This window comes from Aegilops tauschii, chromosome 1 (assembly GCF_002575655.3).
Source record: "Aegilops tauschii subsp. strangulata cultivar AL8/78 chromosome 1, Aet v6.0, whole genome shotgun sequence".
Classification (NCBI taxonomy): domain Eukaryota; kingdom Viridiplantae; phylum Streptophyta; class Magnoliopsida; order Poales; family Poaceae; genus Aegilops; species Aegilops tauschii.
Window position 1 is genome coordinate 314275718 of NC_053035.3, and position 26820 is coordinate 314302537.

The window sequence follows — 26820 nt, forward strand, 5'->3', positions numbered from 1 at the left end:
CATATCGAGCATATTGTGTGTATGTTTGAAATGCTTGGTATGTGTGGGATCCGACAATCTAGTCGTTTATCCTTGGCAGTCTCTCTTATGGGGAAATGTAGTCTAGTGCCTCCTTGAGCCATAGTAGTCCGCTACAGCCCGGTTCACCGGAGTCCTGCTAGCCCAGTGCTACAGCCCGGATTCACACGCTGCTGATCGACACGTTCGATGTGGATTCATGTATGCCTGTCCCCATACGTTAGTGCCGCTTGGGGTTCACGACTAGCCATGTCGGCCCGGGTTCTCTGTCATATGGATGCTAGCGACATTGTCATATACGTGAGCCAAAAGGCGCAAACGGTCCCGGGCCATGGTAAGGCGACACCCGTGGGAGTACCGTGCGTGAGGCCGCAATGTGATATGAGGTCTTACAGGCTAGATCAGTGTGACTTGGAATCGGGGTCCTGACAGCGTTGGCATCAGAGCCGGACTGCCTGTAGGTGCGATAAGCCAAACTGGTCGATGTCGAGTCTAGAAATGCTTTAGTTATATGTAGGGGAATTGATTGTGGGAGGGAACGTAAGGTGCTTTTACTCCTTTACCTCATGCCCTCTGATCTGAGTCATACTCTTCTCATTCTACGCGGGTTAAGGACTAGGCTCACTCCTCTCTATCAGGTTCACGTGTTACTAATCCGTAGTAACTTATAGGATTGTTGGTTCCATGCTTCGGTTCAGTTTCTACTACCCTAGTATGTTGTCGGTTGAACCAGAACCTTGACATGATGTTGTTGAGTGGTATTGCAAACTATTGCGAATGTCTCAAATCCTTTTTCGAGCATTTACAGCCGTTATGCTGTCCGAATTCTCCTAGAAATACTAATGCCTTGCATTATTTCGTGCTTTCAGATGGCCACCCGTTCCCAGAACCAAGTGGTTCGTCTGACCCGGTGCATCGGCGTACCTGTTCACACGGCCATGTTGGTCCGAGTGATGGTTGAGACAGGCTATCGTTGGTATCCCGAGTATACCGTCGAGGAGCAGTTCCGAGACTTTAATCAAAGTCAATATCTTTGCATCGTCAGGATTTACCCATCCTATCCTGGAGCCACTGAACCCCTCCATTGCTCTTATGGACTTGGGGTTACCGTCGAGATGTCCGTGCAGGACGCAGCTTACTCAATGATGACTATCATGCGAGCCAGAACTGCTTTGCTTCAGAACACCGACTACCGCTACATGCCAGCAGCACTCCCTAGGGCACAGGGGTACTATCAGGCTACTTACTGTGATTCTACCCATGAGGACTCACTACTCTGTACCACCACTGAGATGCTTGAGGACAAGGACCGTGAGAATCGTGCCTTGCGAATGGAGCTCTTTAATGCTCGTGCTGATAACTGGGCCACACTGACACGGTTTGCACCTGCCGTGCAAGCTGGGTTTATGGACATGAGGGATTTATACCCCGTGCGATCTGGTCTGCCAGAATGTATGGAATGGTGTGATGTAGGAGGCATCACCCCTCCTCGTGGACCCCGTCTGCCACCGTTTGTTGGACCAAGGCCACACCCGAGTCCCTATGGACCGCAAGCTCCACAGGACCGACTGTTTCCAGATGATCATGTTCAGCTCCCAGGACATGGTGGTGACTTCTATGAAGATTACTACGGAGACGTCTGAGTTGGTAGTAGTTCCACTAGTATTGTAACAGTTGTAATCTCCACAGTCCTGCGTGACTTGTGGGATACGACTTGGTGTGTATCACGTTCCGGAGGTGTAGAAAAATAATGTATAGGAGCTTGGAATGCCTCTGATGAGATGTATCGTCTTTCATCGTAGTTGTACCTTAGCCTGGGCTTGTACTAAACTATGTATGGCGTGTATGACCGTTGGTATATGTATGCTGCTATGTTACCATGTCATACTGATGGTCATCTCTGCATTCCGTGTTATCCATTACATTCCGCATTTCCCTATACAGATTTAGCCATCCTCGTCTAAACCGTTGCCTTGTTTCTCCTAGGATGGTTAACACCCGCAACAACCATGCTGTCCAGGCGCAGGGTGAAGCCAATGCAGCTAGGGCGGAGAATCTGCCCCAACCGCCTTCACTGGCCGAAGTTATGCTGGAGGCAGAAAGAAACAAGCGTGAGACTAACCGCTTGCTAGAGCGAATTGAGCAGAATACTGCACGTCACCAGAGGAACGACCTGGTGTCCATCAATGACTTCATCAAGCTGTACCCACCGAAGTTCAACCACTCCGTCGAGCCCCTTGATGCGGATGATTGGCTTCGCAGCATCACCCATAAGCTACGTTCTGCCAACGTAGCCGAAGCTGATAAGGTTACCTACGCTGCCTATCACCTCGAAGGCCCTGCTAGCCTTTGGTGGGAGAACTTTGAGGCTATGCGCCCAGCTGGCCAAATCACTACTTGGGCTGAATTCAGTGAGGCTTTCCGTGAGCATCACATTCCGGAGGGTCTCATGGATCGTAAGCGGGAAGAATTCTGCAACTTCACCCAAGGCAGACTGGCCGTGGATGCTTACAGCCGTGAGTTTGGAAATCTAGCACGCTATGCTCCTGAAGAGGTATCCACCGACGCCAAGAAGCAGGCAAGGTTCCGCAAGGGACTTAGCCCCGAGCTTCGCCGTGATCTCCGTCTGCATGAGTGCACCTCTTTCCAGAAGTTGGTCAATAAGGCCATCAGTGCCGAGACAGGACAAACTGACTATGACGCTGCACGCAAGCACTCTCGTGATTTTGGTTCCTCATCCGGCTCCGGATCCCAGAAGCGCCGGGTCTGGATTCCAAATACTGCTCTGCCACCCAGGTTCACTCCGAGGCCATCCTTCGAGGCGCCTCGCCCCAACCAGCAGCATGCACCGCCCAAGGTCTATGGTGGCCCCGCTGCTAATGCTGCTCCACGCCCCAATATTGTGACATGCTTCAAGTGTGGAGAAACGGGTCACTATTTGCGCGAGTGCCCCCGGAACAACCTCAATCAACCTGGACAGTCTGTTGGCCGTGGTAAGCCAGCAGGAAAGACTTACTACGCCAAGCCAGCCACCACTGCACCTGGCCATGTCAACTATGTTTCAGCTGAAGAAACTCATGAGGATCCCAACGTCGTCCTTGGTACGCTCCTTGTAAATTGCCATCCGGCAACTGTTCTTTTCGATACTGGAGCATCTCATTCATTTATCTCTGAGAGCTATGCTCGATTACACAACACCATATTTAGTGACATGCCTACTTCCATGGACATTCAAACTCCTGGTTCTAGATGGCAAACCTCTAGGATAAGCCATGGAAATGAAATTCTTGTTGACAGATTGGTCTTCCTTGCATCACTAATAGCTCTCAAGTCCTCGGACATAAACATCATCTTGGGTGGATGTCAGCCCATTATGCTAAGATTGATTGCTCTACTAGAACTGTTCAACTCACCCATCCGTCGGGCAAGACAGTCAATGTTTTGACCCGAGTGTCTAAGCGTCAGCTCTACTCCTTAAATGCCAACCCTCTTCCAGACCTCGAAGATGTGCCGGTAGTCCGTGACTTCCCGGACGTCTTCCCTGAAGAACTGCCAGGTATTCCACCTGACAGGGATGTTGAGTTTGTGATAGACCTTGTTCCAGGAACCGTCCCAATCTCTAGAAGACCCTATAAGATGGCACCCCTAGAGCTAGCCGAGCTTAAGAAACAACTCGATGAGTCCTTGAAAAAGGGTTTCATCCGTCCTAGTTCTTCTCCGTGGGCTTGCCCCGTCCTCTTCGTCAAGAAGAAGGATGGTACGGATCGGATGGTTGTAGATTACCGACCCGTCAACCTAGTCACAATCAAGAACAAGTATCCGCTTCCCAGGATCAACGACCTGTATGATTAGCTCGCTGGATCCTCAGTCTTCTCTAAAATGGATTTGAGGTTGGGCTACCATCAAATCAAAATCAAGAACGGGGACATTCCTAAAACGGCCTTCGTTACTCGTTATGGCCAATACGAGTATACTGTCATGTCCTTCGGTTTAACCAATGCTCCAGCCACCTTCTCTCGGTTAATGAACTCAATCTTCATGGAGTATTTGGATAAATTCGTCGTAGTATACCTCGATGATATACTCATCTACTCCAAGAACGAGGCAGCACATGCCGAGCATCTAAGGCTAGTACTGACAAAACTTCGAGAGCATCGCCTTTATGCTAAATTCTCTAAGTGTGAATTCTGGTTGCCAGAAGTGACCTATCTAGGCCATGTAATCTCTGGTAAGGGTATTGCCGTCAATCCCGAGCGAGTTCAAGCCATCCTTGACTGGACTCCACCTGAATCGGTCAAGCAAGTTCGGAGTTTCCTTGGCTTAGCGAGCTACTGCCGCCGCTTCGTCGAGAATTTCTCCAGGGTTGCTAAACCTCTAACCGAACTCCTCAAGAAAGATAAAAAGTTCGAGTGGACCCCACAGTGCGAGTTCAGTTTTCAGGAACTAAAAAGACGCCTGACATCTGCCCCCGTACTCGTACCACCAGATTTTTCCAAGGATTTTGTTATCTATTGCGACGCCTCGCGACAAGGACTAGGTTGCATACTCATGCAAGATCGTCATGTGATTGCTTACGCCTCTCGACAGTTGCGTCCACATGAGGATAATTATCCCACACATGATCTAGAGCTTGCAGCCATAGTCCATGCACTCAAAACATGGCGACATTACCTTCTCGGTAACCGTTGCGAGATTTTCACCGACCACCAGAGTCTGAAATACATTTTCACCCAACCGGATTTGAATCTCAGGCAAAGACGTTGGGTCGAGTTGATCTCAGACTACGACTTAGGAATAACTTACACCTCGGGCAAAGCCAACGTCATGGCTGACGCGCTAAGCCGTAAATCCTATTGTAACAACTTGATGTTACAACAAAGTCAACCACTTCTCCACGAGGAATTCTGTAAGCTTAACCTTCACATTGTTCCTCGAGGTTTTGTATCCACCCTGGTGGCGAAACCTACCCTTACGGATCAGATCATTAAAGCTCAGAAGGTAGATCCAGGAATCTCCCGTATTAAGAGAAACATCAAGAAAGTAGTTGCGGATTGTTTCTCCGTTGATGACCAAGGTGTTGTGTTCTTTGGAGACCGCCTAGTGGTTCCCAAGGTACGCAACCTGAGGCGATTGATTCTTAAGGAAGCTCATGAATCTCCTCTCACCATTCATCCCGGTAGTACTAAAATGTATCAAGACGTACGCCAGAGGTTTTGGTGGACTAGGATGAAGAGAGAAATTGCTCAGTACATTGCTAACTGCGACGTCTGCCGTCGTGTTAAAGCAGAGCATCAACGGCCTGCTGGCACCCTTCAGCCTCTGGCTATTCCTGAATGGAAATGGGATAAAATCGGTATGGATTTCATTACCGGGTTTCCCAGGACCAAGAGAGGGAATAATGCTATCTTCATTGTTGTCGATCATCTTTCCAAAGTAGCCCACTTCCTACCTGTTCGTGAGAATATAACCGCTAGCCAGCTAGCAGACTTGTACATCTCCCGAATAGTGTCTCTTCATGGTGTTCCCTTGGAAATTAACTCAGACCGTGGAAGTCTCTTCACCTCTCGATTTTGGGAAAGTTTCCAAAATGCTATGGGAACTCGTCTCTCTTTTAGCACCGCCTTTCACCCTCAATCAAGTGGTCAGGTAGAACGAGTTAATCAAATTTTGGAGGATATGCTCCGAGCTTCTGTCATCTCGCTTTGGCATGGATTGGGAGAAATGCCTTCCATTCGCCGAGTTCGCTTATAACAATAGCTACCAAGCTAGCTTGGGCAAAGCCCCCTTTCGAGGTTCTCTATGGACGGAAATGTCGAACGCCTCTTAACTGGTCAGAAACCGGGGAAAGACAACTCTTTGGCCCGGATATGATTCAGGAAGCAGAAGAGCAGGTTCGCATTATTCGTGAGAAATTGAAAACAGCCCAATCTCGTCAAAAGAGCCATTATGATCGCAAACATAAGGCTATGACTTTTGAGGTTGACGAGAAGGCTTACCTTCGGGTGACTCCTTTAAAGGGAACCCATCGATTCGGTATCAAAGGCAAATTGGCTCCTCGCTACATTGGACCCTTTCGCATTCTTGCCAAGCGAGGAGAAGTTGCCTACCAATTGGAACTACCTCCGCATCTTTCCAAGGTTCATGACGTCTTCCACGTTTCCCAACTCAGGCGTTGCTTCTCGGATCCTATCCGTGGAGTGGACCACGAAACGCTTGATCTCCAAGATAATCTCACATACCGGGAGTATCCCGTTCGAATCCTTGATCAAGCCGAGCGTACCACTCGACGCCAAAACATCAGGTTTCTCAAAGTTCAATGGTCACACCATTCCGAGAAAGAAGCTACTTGGGAAAGGGAGGATCGTCTTCGACTTGAGTACCCCACCTTCTTCCCAACGGATCCTAAATCTCGGGATGAGATTCTTTTGAGTGGGGGTGAGTTGTCACATCCTAGCTAGTTCACATTAGAGTGTTGCATCATGTCTACATTTCACAGAAACCTGAAATGGGGATGCCAGAAACCCCCAGCACCCCCCCTGGAACAACTAGGGTTTACTAAAATTCTTTTCAATGAACCTGAAATGCCCTCCATAAATGTTCACCATCTTTGGTTGTGGTTAAAACCTCTGCCAAAAATGGTTTCATATTTTTGGAGGCCATCTTGGATTTTTGCACAAGCCATAAGTATTTGCATTTGGGCATTTTAAATGCTATAAATATTTTCAAATGCCCAAATAATTTTGAAAGTATTTTTAGGCTCTTGAGAATAATGTCAAAGGTGCCTCAGAATATTTTCAGGATTTTTCCAAATGAAATAGTATTTCTACTATTTCAAAACACAGAACAGAAATAATAAAAAAGAAGAAAAACAGAAGGCAGAGAAACTCACCTGGCAGCCCACCTGGCGGCCCAGCACTGTGCTGGCCCGCGCCAGTCAGCTGCCTGCTCTCGCCAGAGCAGGCAGAGAGGTGACGCCGGCGAGCGCGAGCTCGCCACGGCGCCAGCTGCTTGCCGCCTCGCCGCGGATGCGCTGGCCGACCTCCCTCGACGCGCCCCGAGCCTCTGGACACCGTCATTCTCCCCCATCGCCTCTCCCTCGCCTTTTCCCCACCATGGCCCACGCCGCCGCAGCCACCTCACCGGAGTAACCGCGGCCACCGTCGACCTCGCGCCATTCCACCGTGTCCAACAGCACCGCCGTCGCCCACTCCTTCGAGCAAGCCGAGCCCCGAGCGCTCGGTTGCCCCGAAGCTCCGCCACCGACCTCGCCTTCGCCGCTCCCCGTCGGAGATCCCCTCCGCCGTCGCCACTGCAACAGCTCGCCTCCGACCTCGCCGTCCGCTCCGTCGTAACCGCCGTGAGCATGGCCACCTTCCCATCCTCTCCTCTCTCTCTCTCGAGCTCTGTAGCCACCGCACGAAGCTCACCCGTACGCGCCGCCGCACGAGCTCGTCGCCGATGAGGCTCCGGCCATCTACCGGCCGCACCACCGTAGCCACTAGCTCCACCGCAACGCCAGGAACCTGTAGCACCATCGCATGTCCCTCGCCGTGCTCCCTAGCTACGGTTTCAACCACACCCGTACCCGGCAGCCGCACGGCTCATCGCCGGCGTCGATTCCGGCGACCCCGAGCTCCACTACCACCACCAGTCGACGCGGTTCGCCCCCAGCTACACGTAGGTACTCTCCGCCGTCCTTTTGGTCGCCTGAGGAGGGTTCCCGCACTCCACCGCCGCGTCTGGACGTCGCCGGCGGCTAAACGCCGGCGAGTCAGCGTGGTTTGACCATGGTTTGACCCCCCCAGGGTCACTGACAAGTGGGGCTCGCCAGCTAATTAAATCTGGGTTAGAGTTAAAACTAATCCTAATTAACTAATTACCTAACAGTGACACTGACACCGGGGACCCACACGTCAGGTTTGACCTGGACGACCCCGTTGACCTGCTGACGTCACACTGACGTCAGGCTGACGCAATAAAGCATTACTGGAATTATTCTTATATTGGAAATTCCAGAAATTATCACAAACTTCAAAAAATCATAGAAAATAATCTATAGCTCAGAATGAAAAGATTTATATATGAAAAATGATCAGAAAAATCCATTCTATCCATCTGTACTGGTTTCATGCATTATTAAGCAAGTTAACCTACTGTTTTATACAGAACAAGAAGCACTAATATGGGCCATTTATGAACTTGGAATTTGAATCTTTGATTCAAATTAGTCCAAACCCATCTGGTCTTAGTTGCATTAGCCCAATACATCCATTTTGCCATGTCTCATGCATGCATCATATTGTTGCACTTGCTTGGTGTTGATTGTGCTTCGATGTGTTCATTGTGGTAGGTCCTGCCTCCGAGGATATTCACGAGTATCCAACTGAAGGGCAGTATCCCACCACCACTCCGTCAGGCAAGCAACCCATTGATCATTTCGATACAATCCCATCTTCTCGCTTCTGCTCTCGTTTACTGCATTAAGACAACGCGATTCAAACTGTTGTGTATTGCGGTAGTTGAACCCACTTTCCTTTGCATGACCTGTCATTGCCACAGTAACTAGATGAAACCCACTAGCATGTGTAGGAGTTGATTGAGCCATGTTGTGTTCCTACAATGCTATGCTTGCTACGCTTAGAGTTGTGTCAGGTCTGGCTCATCAGGGTGATGAACTGGAGTGAAAGTGCGTGTGTCGGTAATGAGAGTGAAGTGTTGAATACGATTTGGTAAAGGTATCGATGGGAGGCCATGTAGGAGTACATGGTGGGTTGTTTCATTGAGACCGTCCCTAAGAACTGAGATCTGTATGCGTGATTTAAGATTCAGCTACTACCACACATTGGGCCCGAAACCAATGGACCCCCTCGGCTTCTTATTCACCCTTGCCCTCTGTCCAAGAGTTGCACGTAGTTTCTGGTGTTTGTAGTAAGCTGGAGGCCGTGGACAGCGCTGACCAAGGGGTGGGCTGTGATGCGGTAGGCTCGTGGCCCGGTGTACCGAGTCGCCCGTTTGGTGACCGGGAACCCTGCACACATCGTTCGGGGCCGTATGTGGAAACCTCGGCCGGACTCCCTGCGGATGGAACCTGAATAGGCGATAAACCTAGACTAGAGACTCGAGTGTTTAGGTAGGCTGTGGCCGACACCCACGTTGGGCTTCCGCTTGAAGGTTGCCGAGTACACGTCGTGTAGCGACGATAAGTGGTGAGAGCGTGTGTGACGAAGTACACCCCTGCAGGGTATAAAACTATTCGAATAGCCGCGTCCGCGGTAAAGGACTACTTGGTCGCTTATGCAGTTCATAGACAAGTAAATGGATACTACTAAAAGCCTCAAGATAAGTGTGAGTACCGCGGATGGCCCTCTCGTGGGATGACGAGGGAGGATCCACGGTGGAGTATTGAGTTGGTGATTAGTGGACTCGTGTGCGAAAACTATTTCACAAGTGGTGTATCGTAGGATAGCTTAGCCAAGAGTCAAAGCTGGCTTGCTGCAATAACCCCACTACCTTCTTGAGAATGAACATGTATAGTAGGATCTGTTGTAAGACTTGCTGAGTACCTTTGTACTCATGTTGCTTTAATTACTGTTTTCAGACGACAACACCGCCCCTTCTGACGGGTTCTACGTAGAACTCGACGACGACGAGTGACGCGCCACCCAGGTGGTGATCTAGGCTTGTGAAGGGCCTATGTAGATAGACAGGCTTCGTCAAGCCTTCTTTCTTTCTAGTGTCTGTACCCAGACAGTTTGCTTCCGCATGTGCTTGTATGATTGTATGACTTGAGTGTCGGGTCATGTGACCCCTATCTGTATGAACAAGTTATGTAAGGCTCTCCGGAGCCCTTTAAATAAAGTACTTGAGTTGTAGAGTTTTGTTGTGATGCCATGTTGTATTTGCACATATCGAGCATATTGTGTGTATGTTTGAAATGCTTGGTATGTGTGGGATCCGACAATCTAGTCGTTTATCCTTGGCAGTCTCTCTTATGGGGAAATGTAGTCTAGTGCCTCCTTGAGCCATAGTAGTCCGCTACAGCCCGGTTCACCGGAGTCCTGCTAGCCCAGCACTACTGCTCTGGACACCTGACTGGCCGGCATGTGAGTCATATCGTTCCTGTGTCTGTCCCTTCGGGGAAATGTCACGCGGTGACATCCGGAGTCCTGTCTAGCCTGCTACAGCCCGGGTTCCCGGAGTCCTGTTAGCCCAGTGCTACAGCCCGGATTCACACGCTGCTGATCGACACGTTCGATGTGGATTCATGTATGCCTGTCCCCATACGTTAGTGCCGCTTGGGGTTCACGACTAGCCATGTCGGCCCGGGTTCTCTGTCATATGGATGCTAGCGACATTGTCATATACGTGAGCCAAAAGGCGCAAACGGTCCCGGGCCATGGTAAGGCGACACCCGTGGGAGTACCGTGCGTGAGGCCGCAATGTGATATGAGGAGTTACAGGCTAGATCGGTGTGACTTGGAATCGGGGTCCTGACACGAAGCCTCGTCAACTCTCTTTGTGTGTCCAAGGTCCCACCGAATCGACTCGCCGAGCTGCGCAACTTTTGCGAAGGCGTGCACGAGGTGCGGGCTATTGAGTACTTCACAGCCAGGTGCATAGAAGGCACTCTGCTCAAGCACAAGCTCCTCTGCGATGAGCCGACAACCCTCGACGAGTTGTTGATCATAGCAGACAAGTACGCCACGGCCGACTCCTTCATGAAGACGGAGATTCAAGTTGATGCATCTGGCAAGGTGGCTCCTCAGGCTCCTCGGACTACGGCTGGTGATACCAGTTGGCGTCAGTAGCAAAGCGACAACAAGCGCAAAGCCCCGATGCCGACTTTCACCAGCCGACAAGTGGCAACAATTGAAGATTAGCAGCCAGAAGGGCAGCCCCAGCCCAAGCGTCAGAGAGGCGGCAAGTTGAATTGGCTGCCCGCCTTCTCCTATGAGCAAACCCTCGATGCTCCCTGCAAATTCCACAGCGGCGCGAAGCCGTCCAACCACACCACTCGGAAGTGTCACTGGCTGACACGAATCTCCAAGGGCGAAGGACTGCTACCTCCCCCGCCTGCTGGCCAGCCACCCCCGCCTCCTCAGCTCCCGGCGGCCCGCCCAGCAGTCGGCGCCATTCAAGATGAATTCCCAGAAGAGCAAGGAGCATATGTTGTTTTCACCAGTGTGGCCGACAACAGGCGCAGCCGGCGCCAACTGTCCTGAGAGGTGAATGTCGTAGCCACTGAAGCCCCAGAGTTCATGCACTGGTCAGAGAAGCCAATCAGTTGGAGCCAAGCTGACCACCTAGAAGTAATGCCTTCTCCGGGTTCTTACGCTTTGTTGTTGGAAGCAACCTTTGCTACGGATAGGCGAGCTGCTCGTTTCTCCTGAATCCTGATAGATGGCGGCAGCAGTATCAACATCCTGTACCGCGACACCATGGAGAAACTGAAGATCAAACCCAAGCACCTCCTGCCCAGTCGGACTGTCTTCCATGGCATAGTTCCTGGCCTTTCTCACTCGCCAATCGGCAAGATCAAGATTGATGTCCTCTTCGGAGACAAATACCATTTCTGCCGAGAGCCCATCTGGTTTGAGGTAGTTGATCTGGAAAGCCCGTACCACGCACTGCTTGGCCGACCTGCCTTAGCCAAGTTCATGGCGGTGCCACACTATGCCTACCTCAAAATGAAGATGCCAAGCGCCAAGGGAGTCATTACCATCTCCGGAGATTACCAGAAGTTGTCCGACTGTGCGGCCGCTAGCAGCCGGCTGGCCGAGTCCCTTGTGATCGCTGCCGAGAAGCGGCTCCTTGACCGGGTTGTGGCCATGGCTGGCAAGCAGCCGAACATGTCCCACGATCCCAAGGAGTCGGAAGCTGAAGGATCCTTCAAGCCGGCCAAGGAGACAAAGAAGATACCGTTGGACCCAGAGCATTCGGAGAGGTACGCTATCATAGGTGCAAACCTTGACAGCAAATAGGAAAGCGAGCTTGTCGATTTCCTCCGTGAGAATCAGGACATCTTTGCATGGTCTCCCAAAGACATGCCGGGTGTTCTGACGGATTTTGTTGAGCACAAGCTGCATGTTAGAGAAGATGCCAAGCCAGTCAAGCAACCCCTCCGCTGACTGTTGGAGGAGAAGAGAAGAATCGTTGGAGAAGAGATCACCCATCTATTGGCAGCCGGTTTCATCATGGAAGTTATTTTCCCAGAATGGATTGCCAACCGAGTCCTTGTAGTGAAGAAGAATAACAAGTGGCGCATGTGCATTGATTACACCAGCTTTAACAAGGCTTGCCCGAAAGATCCGTTCGCTCTGCCATGGATAGACCAAGTGATAGACTCCACAGCCGGATGCGAGCTGTTGAGTTTTTTGGATGCCTACTCCGGATACCACCAGATCAAGTTGAACCCGACAGACCGCCTGAAGACCGCCTTCATCACACCATTCGGAGCTTTCTGCTACCTGACCATGGCATTCGGCCTGAGAAATGTCGGTGCCATGTTTCAGCGTTGCATGCAGAAATGCTTCCTCAAGCAACTCGGCAGAAATGCCCACATCTACGTAGACGATATTGTGGTGAAGACGGAGAAGCGCAATACACTCCTCAAAGACCTCAAGGAAACCTTTGAAAATCAGCGTCGGTTTCAAATCAAGCTCAACCCAGAAAAGTGCGTGTTCGGAGTACCAGCCGGCCAGCTCCTTGGCTTCCTGGTCTCAGAATGCGGCATTGAGTGCAACCCTGTGAGATCAAAGCCATCGAGAGGATGGAGAAGCCTACCCGACCGCGAGACGTCCAGAAGTTCACTGGCTGCTTGGCATCCATCAGCCGCTTCACCAGTCGGCTAGGCGAGAAGGCTCTTCCCCTGGACCAGCTCCTGAAGAAGACCACTCATTTTGAGTGGAATGACAAGGCGGACGAAGCTTTTCTCCAGCTGAAAAAGATGTTGACCATGCCGCCTGTCCTAGCGGCTCCGACTGCTAAAGAGCCCATGTACCTCTACATCGCTGCCACCAGCCGGGTGGTCAGTACAGTCATGGTGGTGGAGCGCTCGGAAGACGGCAAGGCACAGCTGGTCCAGAGGCCGGTGTACTATTTGAGCGAGGTGTTGTCAACTTCAAAGCAGAACTGCCCTCACTATCAGAAGATGTGCTACGGCGTGCACTTTGCCGCCAAGAAGCTGAAGCCATACTTTCAAGAGCACCCGATCACGGTTGTCTGCACTGCCCCACTCACTGAGATCATTGGCAACAGAGATATATCTGGCTGAGTGGCCAAATGGGCCATCGAGTTGGCCCCCTACACCATCTTCTACCAGCCCCGCACCGCCATCAAGTCCCAAGCACTGGCCGAATTCCTCGTCGACTGGGCTGAGACCCAGTACCTACCGCCAGCGCCGGACTCCACCCATTGGCGGATGCACTTTGATGGTTCGAAGATGCGCACCGGTTTGGGAGCCGGCATCGTCCTCACCTACACATTGCAAATCCACTTTGCCGCCTCCAACAATGTGGCCGAGTATGAAGCACTAATACACGGTCTCCGGTTGGCCAAAGAGATCGGCATCCGCCGGATCCTGTGCTACGGCGACTCCGACTTGGTGGTCCAGTAGTCTTCTGGTGACTGGGACGCCAAGGATGCAAATATGACAAGCTACCGCTTCCTCGTCCAGCAACTCAATGGATACTTCGAGGGGTGCGAGTTCCTTCACGTGCCAAGAGCCGACAATGAGCAAGCAGATGCCTTGGCACGAATCGGCTCCACCCGGCAAGCAATACCAGCCGGTGTCTCCCTTCAGCGCCTCCTCAAGCCGTCGATCAAGCCTTCCCCAGAATCTGAGTCCATCTTTGTGCCGGTTCCTCCTGAAGCAGTCGGATCCGACTCGAGGGCTGTAGTAGCCAGCTCGCGGACCTCAGCAGGCGGCGCGGGGACTGTGGCAGTCGCACCCATCCCGGGGACTTCACAACCCGGCCCGGGGACCGCAACAGTCGGCCCGGGGACTTCACCAAGCGGCTCGGGGATTTCACCAAGCGGTTCAGGGACTTCACCAAGCGGTTCAGGGACTGCAGCAATCGCACCCGGCCCGGGGGCTGCGGCAGTCAGCCCGGGGACTTCAGCCACACAGCAAGCAGCAATCAACGCCGACCCGCCACCTCCCGGCCCAACCGCCCTCGTGCAAGTGGCTGTAGTGACAGTAGAAGAGATTCAAGCACCATCATGGGCAGAGCTCATCCTTAAATTTCTGGTGAATAGAGAGCTGCCGGCCGATGAGATCTCGGCCCGGCAAGTACAGCGCCGAGCAGGAGCCTACACGATAGTGAACAGAGAGCTCGTCAGGCGCAGCATGACTGGAGTTTTCCAGCACTGCGTAGAAGCAGAGAAGGGCCAAGCAATCCTCAAAGATATCCACCAAGGCGAGTGTGGCCACCACGCGGCTTCCAGATCACTCGTGGCCAAAGCTTTCCGCCACGGTTTCTTCTGGCCGACTATCTTGGAGGATGCCAAGGAGCTAGTCAAGCATTGCAAAGGGTGTCAGAAGTTCAACTCGCGGCAACATCTACCGGCTTCTGCACTCAAGACCATTCCCCTAGCATGGCCCTTTGCCGTCTGGGGCTTGGATATGGTGGGACCATTCAAGACAGCACGCGGCGGCATGACCCATCTGCTTGTCGTCGTGGACAAGTTCACCAAGTGGATTGAAGCAAAACCAATCAAGAAGTTGAATGGGCTGACTGCCATGACTTTCATTGCAGACATCACCACTCGGTACGGAGTACCGCATAGCATCATCACTGGTAATGGCACAAATTTTGCCAAAGGAGCCTTGGCCCATTTCTGCGCGACGCAGGGCATCCGACCGGACCTAGCGTCCGTTGCCCATCCGCAGTCAAACGGCCAAGTTGAGCGAGCAAACGGCCTCATCCTTTCCAGCATCAAGCCCCGACTGGTCGAGCCTTTGGAGCGGTCGGCCGGCTGCTGGATCGATGAGCTACCGGCCGTCCTTTGGAGCCTCCGCACCACTCCGAACAAGTCAACCGGCTTCACCCCATTCTTCCTCGTGTACGGTGCCGAGGCCGTCATCCCAACTGACATTGAGTTTGACTCACCTCGCGTCACCATGTACACTGAGGCGGAAGCGAAGGAAGCGCGAGAAGACGGCGTCGATTTGTTGGAGGAGGGCCGGCTGTTAGCACTCAGCCAGTCCGCCATCTACCAACAGAGTCTGCGCCGCTACCATAATCGGAAGATCAAGCCAGGATCCTTCCAGGAGGGAGACCTTGTGCTCCAGCTGATCCAGCGAACAGCCGGCCAGCACAAGCTCTCGGCCCCTTGGGAAGGCCCCTTTATCATCAGCAAGGCGTTGGGGAACGACTCCTACTACCTCATCGACGCGCAGAAGCCCAGAGCACGCAAGAGAGACGACTCGGGCAAGGAGTCAGAGCGCCCATGGAATGCAAACCTCCTCCGAAGATTTTTACAGTTGATTCAGTATGTACCACGCTACCTTTTGTATTAAAGCACTAAGACATCGGGGCCCTTGAGGAGCACTTAAGGGCTACCTCCTTTATCTATATGATAAGTTCTACGCCTATGGATGTGTTATTTCACTATTCTGCCTTGTACCGGGTTCGACCAGTCGGCCCGGGGGCTTGCCGCCTTGTACTATGCCAATGTTACCTGCAGTCGGACAAGTAGTGTGCCGACACCTAAGCCCTCTCTTACCATAAGCCGCAGCTCGCAGAGCGGCTGTCCGGCCTGCAAGAGAAGAAGGCAGGAAACGGTGCCCACACAAAAAATGGCTAAGGACTAAAACATTTCGCGTAGGCCGAGTCGGCTCCTCCCTCGCCGACCAGCTGCTGAGCAGCCGGCCAGCCGATTTCTAACTTAAGTTGCTACATTCTGCCGAATGGCTGAAGTACTTGTTCTTCCCAAATGGCCAAGTGCTTGATCTAGTCATAGACCGCAGAGCGGCTGTCCAGCTGGCAAGACGGCAGCCAAGGGAAGGCGGCAAAGGAAAAAAAGCTAAAAAAGTAGAAAAGCAAGACAAGTCAGAAATCAGCAAAAGATTACTTTTTATAGCAAGAGGCCCTTGGCCAGCATTCAACAGAGTTTGAATACACCCCCAGTGGGTGGAATTGCGTGAACTTAACAAATTTTGTTCAAGAATTACAAAACAGGGAAAAGAAAGATAGCTTGGCCACCTAGGCCAAAGGAGCAGAAGCCGGATCGAAGAGGCCGGCGGAGGTAGAGGCTTCGGGTGGTGGAGCGACCGCCTGGTGGGTCTCGATCTGGTCGGCACCGGCAGCAGTCGGTTCGCCGACATCTCGCCCGTTGGTCGAGACCTGGTCAGGCTGAGGCTGGCCGTCATCTTCACCACCCGGCGCGTCGCCTTCGCCGCCCTCGTCCTCATCCTCCTCCTCTTCGCCTTCATCGCTGGAGGCGATCTCCTCCACCGAGTCTTCGCCGCCTTCTGGGTTCAGCCCGAACCAGTTGGGCGGCACTTTGGCACCCGCTTCGTCCAGCTCAGGGAGGAAGATGCTGGTGTCCGTATACTCGGCGATCGCCGCGGCGCGATGACGAAGCTGAGGCGCCACCGCCTCCAGCTCTGCGCCGGATTCGGCACGAAGGGTGGCGAGCTGGTCCAAATTCAGCCCAGGGTACCACCCCTTGACAAACTCCAAAGCTCGGGGCCCACCCGCCCGAGCGGAGGAGCCCTTCCATGCCTCGATGCGGCCGATGGCCACCTCCAACCAGTCGGAGGTCCGGCTAACGGTGCGCACAATAGGAGTACCCGGCCAAAGGGCGGAAACCACCTGAGCTCCAGCACGCTGAAGACGGCGAAGAGCCCGATGCGCCGGCTGGAGACGAGCCTCGATGGCGACCATCTCCTCGGCAAGAGTTCGGGGGGCATTGGGCGCAACCGTGCTACCTCTTGAGCACTGCGTTGGTTTTCCCTTGAAGAGGAAAGGGTGATGCAGCAAAGTAACGTAAGTATTTCCCTCAGTTTTTGAGAACCAAGGTATCAATCCAGTAGGAGACCACGCACGAGTCCCTCGCACCTACACAAACAAATAAATCCTCGCAACCAACGCAATTAAGGGGTTGTCAATCCCTTCACGGTCACTTACGAGAGTGAGATCAGATAGATATGATAAGATAATAATTTTGGTATTTTTATGATAAAGATGCAAAGTAAAGAAAGCAAAAATAAAAACGACGCCAGAAATAGCTTGTTGTCGGGAGATTAAATATGATGGAAAATAGACCCGGGGGCCATAGGTTTCACTACTGGCTTCTCTCAAGAGCATAAGTATTACGGTGGGTGAACAAATTATTGTTGAGCAATTGACATAATTGAGCATAGTTATGAGAATATCTAGGTATGATCATGTATATAGGCATCACGTCCGAGACAAGTAGACCGACTCCTGCCTGCATCTACTACTATTACTCCACACATCGACCGCTATCCAGCATGCATCTAGAGTATTAAGTTCATAAGAACAGAGTAACACTTTAAGTAAGATGACATGATGTAGAGGGATAAACTCATTCAATATGATATAAACCCCATCTTGTTATCCTCGATGGCAACAATACAATACATGCCTTGCTGCCCCTACTGTCACTGGGAAAGGACACCGCAAGATTGAACCCAAAGCTAAGCACTTCTCCCATTGCAAGAAAGATCAATCTAGTAGGCCAAACCAAACTGATAATTCGAAGAGACTTGCAAAGATAACCAATCATACATAAAAGAATTCAGAGAAGATTCAAATATTGTTCATAGATAAACTTGATCATAAACCCACAATTCATCGGTCTCAACAAACACACCGCAAAAGAAGATTACATCGAATAGATCTCCACAAGAGAGGGGGAGAACATTGTATTGAGATCCAAAAAGAGAGAAGAAGCCATCTAGCTAATAACTATGGACCCGAAGGTCTGAAGTAAACTACTCACACATCATAGGAGAGGCTAGGGTGTTGATGTAGAAGCCCTCCGTGATCGATGCCCCCTCCGGCGGAGCTCCGGAAAAGGCCCCAAGATGGGATCTCACGGGTACAGAAGGTTGCGGCGGTGGAATTAGGTTTTTGGCTCCGTATCTAGTAGTTTTGGGGTACGTAGGTATATATAGGAGGAAGAAGTACGTCGGTGGAGCAACATGGGGACCACGAGGGTGGAGGGCGCGCCCTGGGGGGTAGGCGCGCCCCCCTACCTCGTGCCCTCCTGGTTGATGTCTTGGCGTAGGGTCCAAGTCCTCTGGATCACGTTCGTTCCAAAAATCACGTTCCCGAAGGTTTCATTCTGTTTGGACTCCGTTTGATATTCTTTTTCTGCGAAACTCTGAAATAGGCAAAAAAGCAATTCTGGGCCGGGCCTCCGATTTATAGGTTAGTCCCAAAAATAATATAAAAGTGTATAATAAAGCCCATTAATGTCCAAAACAGAATATAATATAGCATGGAACAATCAAAAATTATAGATACGTTGGAGACGTATCAAGCATCCCCAAGCTTAATTCCTACTCGTCCTCGAGTAGGTAAATGATAAAAACAAAATTTTTGATGTGGAATGCTACTTGGCATAATTTCAATGTAATTCTCTTAATTGTGGTATGAAAATTCAGATCCAAAAGATTCAAGACAAAAGTTTAATATTGACATAAAAATAATAATATACTTCAAGCATACTAACTAAGCAATTATGTCTTCTCAAAATAACATGGCCAAAGAAAGTTATCCCTACAAAATCATATAGTCTGGCTATGCTCTATCTTCACCACACAAAGTATTTAAATCATGCACAACCCCGATGACAAGCCAAGCAATTGTTTCATACTTTTGATGTTCTCAAACTTTTTCAATCTTCACGCAATACATGAGCGTGAGCCATGGACATAGCACTATAGGTGGAATAGAATGGTGGTTGTGGAGAAGACAAAAAAGGTAGAAGATAGTCTCACATCAACTAGGCGTATCAACGGGCTATGGAGATGCCCATTAATAGATATCAATGCGAGTGAGTAGGGATTGCCATGCAACGGGTGCACTAGAGCTATAAGTATATGAAAGCTCAACAAAAGAAACTAAGTGGGTGTGCATCCAACTCGCTTGCTCACGAAGACCTAGGGCATTTTGAGGAAGCCCATCATTGGAATATACAAGCCAAGTTCTATAATTAAAATTTCCCACTAGTATATGAAAGTGATATCATAGGAGACTCTCTATCATGAAGATCATGGTGCTACTTTGAAGCACAAGTGTGGTAAAAGGATAGTAACATTGTCCCTTCTCTCTTTTTCTCTCATCATCATTTTTTGGGCCTTTTCTCTTTTTTTTATGGCCTCTTTTTTTATGTAGTCCGGAGTCTCATCCCGACTTGTGGGGGAATCATAGTCTCCATCATCCTTTCCTCACTTGGGACAATGCTCTAGAAAATGATGATCATCACACTTTTATTTACTTACAAATCAACAATTACAACTCAATACTTAGAACAAAATATGACTCTATGTGAATGCCTCCGGCGGTGTACCAGGATATGCAATGAATCAAGAGTGACATGTATGAAAGAATTATGAACGGTGGCTTTGCCACAAATACGATGTCAACTACATGATCATGCGAAGCAATATGACAATGATGGAGTGTGTCATAGTAAACGGAACGGTGGAAAGTTGCATGGCAATATATCTCGGAATGGCTATGGAAATTCCATGATAGGTAGGTATGGTGGCTGTTTTGAGGAAGGTATATGGTGGGTGTGTGATACCGGCAAAAAGTGCGCGGTATTAGAGAGGCTAGCAATGGTGGAAGAAGAAAAGTGCGTATAATCCATGGACTCAACATTAGTCATAAAGAACTCATATACTTATTGCAAAAATCTACAAGTTATCAAAGCAAAGTATTACGCGCATGCTCCTAGGGGGATAGATTGGTAGGAAAAGACCATCGCTCGTTCCCGACCGCCACTCATAAGGAAGACAATCAATAAATAAATCATGCTCTGACTTCATCACATAACGGTTCACCATACGTACATGCTACGGGAATCACAAACTTTAACACAAGTATTTCTCAAATTCAAAACTACTCAACTAGCATGACTCTAATATCACCATCTCCATATCGCAAAACAATTATCAAGCATCTAACTTCTCATAGTCCTCAACACACTCATAAGAAATTTTTTATTAATCTTGAATGCCCATCATAATTAAAGAAAATTACCATGCTGTTTTGTAGGACTCTCAAAATAATCTAAGTGAAGCATGAGAGAACAATAGTTTCTATAAAACAAATCCACCACCGTGCTCTAAAAGATATAAGTGAAGCACTAGAGCAAAAACTATATAACTCAAAAGATATAAGTGAAGCACATAGAGTATTCTAACAATTTCCGAATCATGTGTGTCTCTCTCAAAAGGTGTGTACAGAAAGGATGATTGTGGCAAACTAACAAACAAAGACTCAAATAATACAAGACGCTCCAAGCAAAACACATATCATGTGGTGAATAAAAATATAGCTCCAAGTAAAGTTACCGATGGAAGTAGACGAAAGAGGGGATGCCTTCCGGGGCATCCCCAAGATTTGTCTTTTAGGTGTCCTTAGATTATCTTTGGGTGCCATGGGAATCCCCAACCTTAGGATCTTGCCACTCCTTGTTCCGTAATCCATCAAATCTTTTACCCAAAACTTGAAAACTTCAAAAACAAACTTAACAGAAAATCTCGTGAGCTCCGTTGGCGAAAGAAAACAAAACACCACTTCAAGGTACTGTAATGAACTCATTCTTTATTTATATTGGTGTTAAACCTACTGTTTTCCAACTTCTCTATGGTTTATAAACTATTTTACTAGCCATAGATTCATCAAAATAAGCAAACAACACACGAAAAACAGAATCTTTCAAAAACAAAACAGTCTGTAGTAATCTGTAACTAACACAAACTTCTGGAACTCCAAAAATTCAGCCAAAATAGGAAGACCTAGACAATTTATTTATTGATCAGCAGCAATTTGAATCAATATATTATCACGTTCTGGTGATTTTTAACAATTATTTTCGTGTACAGAAAGTTTCTGGAATTTTCAGCAAGATCAAATAACTATCATCCAAGAAGATCCTATAGGTTTAACTTGGCACAAACACTAATTAAAACATAAAAACATATATAACCAGAGGCTAGATCAAATATTTATTCCTAAACATAAGAAAAAGCAAAAAACTAAAAATAAAATTGGGTTGCCTCCCAACAAGCGCTATCGTTTAACGCCCCTAGCTAGGCATAATAGCAAGGATAGATCTAGGTATTGCCATCTTTGGTAGGCAATCCATAAGTGGCTCTCATAATAGATTCATAAGGTAATTTTATTTTCTTTCTAGGGAAGTGTTCCATGCCTTTCCTTAACGGAAATTGGAATCTAATATTCCCTTCCTTCATATCAATAATTACACCAATCGTTCTAAGGAAAGGTCTACCAAGAATAATAGGACATGAAGGATTGCAATCTATATCAAGAACAATAAAATCTACGGGCACATAATTCCTATTTGCAACAATAAGAACATCCTTAATTCTTCCCATAGGTTTCTTAATGGTGGAATCCGCAAGGTGCAAGTTTAAAGAGCAATCATCAAAATCACGGAAACCTAGCAATTCGCACAAAGTTTTTGGGATCGTGGAAACACTACCACCCAAATCACATAAAGCATAGCACTAATGATCTTTAATTTTAATTTTAATAGTAGGTTCCCACTCATCATAAAGTTTTCTAGGGATAGAAACTTCCAACTCAAGTTTTTCTTCATAAGATTGCATCAAAGCATCAACGATATGTTTAGTAAAAGCTTTATGTTGGCTATAAGCATGTGGAGAATTTAGCACGGATTGCAACAAGGAAATACAATCTATCAAAGAGCAATTATCATAATTAAATTCCTTGAAATTGAAAATAGTGGGTTCATTAATATCTAGAGTTTTGATCTCTTCAATCCCACTTTTACCAATTTTTGCATCAAGATCTAAAGACTCCGAATTTTTGGAACGCCTTCTAGGTAAATGTGGATCATATTCAGTCCCATCATTATCAAGATTCATATTGCAAAATAAAGTTTTAATAGGGGACACATCATTAACTTTTAGATCTTCATCTTTACTTTCATAGAAATTAGAAGAACACGCTTTCATAAAGCAATCTTTCTTAGCATGCATCCTAGCGGTTCTTTCTTTGCACTCATCAATGGAAATTCTCATGGCTTTGAGAGACTCATTGATGTCATGCTTAGGTGGAATAGATCTGAGTTTCAAAGAATCAACATCAAGAGAAATTCTATCAACGTTCCTAGCCCATTCATCAACTTTAAGCAATTTTTCTTCAACCAAAGCATTGGAATTATTTTGTGAATTCATAAATTCTTTAACACTAGTCTCAAATTCAGAGGGCATCTTATTAAAATTTCCATAAGCATTGTTTTAGGAATTACCATAATTATTAAAGGAATTACTAGGATACGGCCTAGGATTAAAGTTTCCACTATACGCGTTGTTACCAAAATTATTCCTAGCAACAAAATTCACGTCCATAGATTCATTATTATTCTCAATCAAAGTAGACAAAGGCATATCATTAGGATCAGAAGAAACACTTTTAGTAGCAAAAAATTTCATAAGTTCATCCATCTTTGCACTCAAAACATTAATTTCTTCTATTGCATGCACCTTTTTATTAGTAGATCTTTCAGTGTGCCATTGAGAATAATTAACCATAATATTATCTAGGAGTTTAGTAGCTTCTCCTAGAGTGATTTCCATAAAAGTGCCTCCCGCGGCCGAATATAAAAGATTTCTAGAAGCAAAATTCAACCCGGCATAAAAATTTTGTATAATCATCGAAAGATTTAAACCATGTGTAGGGCAATTATGTATCATTAATTTCATCCTCTCCCAAGCTTGTGCAACATGTTCATGATCAAGTTGCTTAAAATTCATAATATCATTTCTAAGAGAGATGATCTTAGCGGGAGGAAAATACTTAGAGATAAAGGCATCTTTGCACTTATTCCAAGAATCAACACTATTTTTAGGCAAAGATGAAAACCAAGCTTTAGCACGATCTCTAAGCGAAAAAGGAAATAGATTCAATTTAACAATATCATTATCCACATCTTTCTTCTTTTGCATATCACACAAATCAACGAAGCTATTTAGATGGGTAGCGGCCTCTTCACTAGGAAGGGCGGCGAATTGATCTTTCATGACAAGATTCAACAAAGCAGCATTAATTTCACAAGATTCAGTATCGGTAAGAGGAGCAATCGGAGTGCTAAGAAAATCATTATTGTTGGTATTGGTAAAGTCACACAACTTAGTATTATCTTGAGCCATCGTGACAAGCAAGCAATCCAACACACGAGCAAACAAGAAGCAAGCGAGAGAAAAAGCGAACGGAAAAGAGAGGGCGAATAAAACGGCAAGGGTGAAGTGGGGGGGAGGTAAATGAGAGGCAAATGGCAAATAATGTAATGCGGGAGATAAGGGTTTGTGATGGGTACTTGGTATGTTGACTTTTGCGTAAACTCCTCCGCGACAGCGCCAGAAATCCTTCTTTTTACCTCTTGAGCACTGCGTTGGTTTTCCCTTGAAGAGGAAAGGGTGATGCAGCAAAGTAGCGTAAGTATTTCCCTCAGTTTTCAAGAACCAAGGTATCAATCCAGTAGGAGGCCACGCACGAGTCCCTCGCAGCTACACAAACAAATAAATCCTCGCAACCAACGCAATAAAGGGGTTGTCAATACCTTCACGGTCACTTACGAGAGTGAGATCTGATAGATATGATAAGATAATATTTTTGGTATTTTTATGATAAAGATGCAAAGTAAAGAAAGCAAAAATAAAAACGACGCCAGAAATAGCTTGTTGTCGGGAGATTAAATATGATGGAAAATAGACCCAGAGGCCATAGGTTTCACTGGTGGCTTCTCTCAAGAGCATAAGTATTACGGTGGGTGAACAAATTACTGTTGAGCAATTGACATAATTGAGCATAGTTATGAGAATATCTAGGTATGATCATGTATATAGGCATCACGTCCGAGACAAGTAGACCGACTCCTGCCTGCATCTACTACTATTACTCCACACATCGACCGCTATCCAGCATGCATCTAGAGTATTAAGTTCATAAGAACAGAGGAACGCTTTAAGTAAGATGACATGATGTAGAGGGATAAACTCATTCAATATGATATAAACCCCATCTTGTTATCCTCGATGGAAACAATACAATACGTGCCTTGCTGCCCCTACTGTCACTGGGAAAGGACACCGCAAGATTGAACCCAAAGCTAAGCACTTCTCCCATTGCAAGAAAGATCAATCTAGTAGGCCAAACCAAACTGATAATTCGAAGAGACTTGCAAAGATAACCAATCATACATAAAGAATTCAGAGAAGATTCAAATATTGTTCATAGATAAACTTGATCATAAACCCACAATTCATCGGTCTCAACAAACACACCGCAAAAGAAGATTACATCGAATAGATCTCCACAAGAGAGGGGGAGAACATTGTATTGAGATCCAAAAAGAGAGAAGAAGCCATCTAGCTAATAACTATGGACCCGAAGGTCTGAAGTAAACTACTCACACATCATCGGAGAGGCTATGGTGTTGATGTAGAAGCCCTCCGTGATCGATGCCCCGTCCGGCGGAGCTCCGGAAAAGGCCCCAAGATGGGATCTCATGGGTACAGAAGGCTGCGTCGGTGGAATTAGGTTTTTGGCTCCGTAGCTGGTAGTTTTGGGGTACGTAGGTATATATAGGAGGAAGAAGTACGTCGGTGGAGCAACGTGGGGCCCACGAGGGTGGAGGGCGCGCCCCCCTAACTCATGCCCTCCTGGTTTATGTCTTGATGTAGGGTCCAAGTCCTCTGGATCACGTTCGTTCCAAAAATCACGTTCCCGAAGGTTTCATTCCGTTTGGACTCCGTTTGATATTCTTTTTCTGTGAAACTCTGAAATAGGCAAAAAACAGCAATTCTGGGCTGGGCCTCCGGTTAATAGGTTAGTCCCCAAAATAATATAAAAGTGTATAATAAAGCCCATTAATGTCCAAAACAGAATATAATATAGCATGGAACAATAAAAAATTATAGATACGTTGGAGACGTATCAAACCGTCACGCCAGCTTGCCTCCGCTCATCGCGGTGGGCCTCGACGGCCTGGTTGGCAGCGACGGAGTAGCCGGGGAAGTACTCTGCTCAGGAAAAGAAGAAAGAAATGAGAAGGCGGAGGCAGGCATACAGGACAAGTCGACAGGCAGAACAAGGAAAGAGCAACGTACCGTCGAGCAGATCCTCGATCTCGACGTAGCCGGCCTCCAGGGCTTTCTGCGTGTCAGCCCAGTTCGAGCGCTGACTCTCAAACTCGTCCTGGAGAGCCTCCTCCGCGTCCTTGAGCTTTTGCAGCTCCGCCTTATGGGTGTCCGCCTGGTCAGCCAGCTGCTTGGCCAGGCGGTCACGCTCCTGCTCCGCCTCGAGGCACGCCGCCTCCTTGGCGCATAGCGCGGATTGAGCCTCGCCGAGTCGCTGCTGCAAGGTGGCATTGGCGCCTACGAAGGCAAAGATGGAAAAACAATCAATGAACAACAAAGACAAGCAAACGCCGAAAAGATCCAGCCTGACTGCTTAGCAGTCGACCCGAATCTCGGGGACTACAACCCGCGGGTGCGTTGATGCGCCCCCGCGATGGATTGAACAATTCAACAAAGAAGCAAGAAAAGGTGGTTGCCAGAAGATCTGGCCCGACTGCTCGGCAGTCGGCCCGAATCTCAGGGACTACACCCAGCGGGTGCGCTGCCGCGCCCCCGCGAGAAGCAAGAGAATGGAGTGCTTACTCCGGCTCTCAGCCAGGTCCGCGGTCCGCTTGTCCAGCTCCTTGATCTGGGCGTTGAAGGTGGCTGCACGGACGTTGTGGTAGTCCTACAACGAAGAAACAGAAAGGAAGGGGAGTCAAAACTCAGAACCCACTGAGAAGTTCCCGCCCGACTGGTCAGCAGTCGGACGGAACTCGGGGGCTACACCCAGCAGGTGCGCTGGCGCGCCCCCGCCAAAGACTCCAAGAATCAAAAACAAGAAGCAAGTTACATACCCGAACGGTGGCCCGCGTCTTCACGAACGCCTTCATACATTGCTGAAGGGCGGCGGCTTCTGCCCTGAAGTCGGCCTGGACTTCCTGCGCTGCCTTGATCAGGGTGCCCGTCCCGCCCCCGTGCAACCACTCCGTTGGCGTGGAGCTGGTGGCTTCGGCGTCGGGAACCGACGGGCTCGAGGCTCCAATATCTTGGGGCCGCGGAGCCGAGGTCTCCTTTGCTGCGCGCCGGCGTGTCGGGGTCCGAACGACGGAAGTCGCCCCCACCACCAGCTCGCCGCCGCCTTGAGTCGCTGGCGGCGCGTTGGGCCGACTGTCTTGGGCCTCGGCAGCCGGCGTCTGCTGGGGCGCCTACGGCCTTGGTATGATGGCGTCTCTGCCTCCCCCTCCATGGTCGGCTGGTCGATGCTGGCCCCTCCAGTCGGCGCCAAGACCTCCATCGCTGGCGGCATGGAGCGCAGCGGAATGATCAGCAGTGGGGCCTGGCCATCTATGGCCGCCCCCACTTGCGCCCCGACGGCCGCGTCTGCCTGGGTCTTGGCCGCCTCCTTCGCCTAGGCCTTTGCTGAGGCATTGGCCAGGGCCCTGGCCGCCGCGTCCGCCTCCTCCTGCGCTGCCATGGCAGCGTCCGCCTCT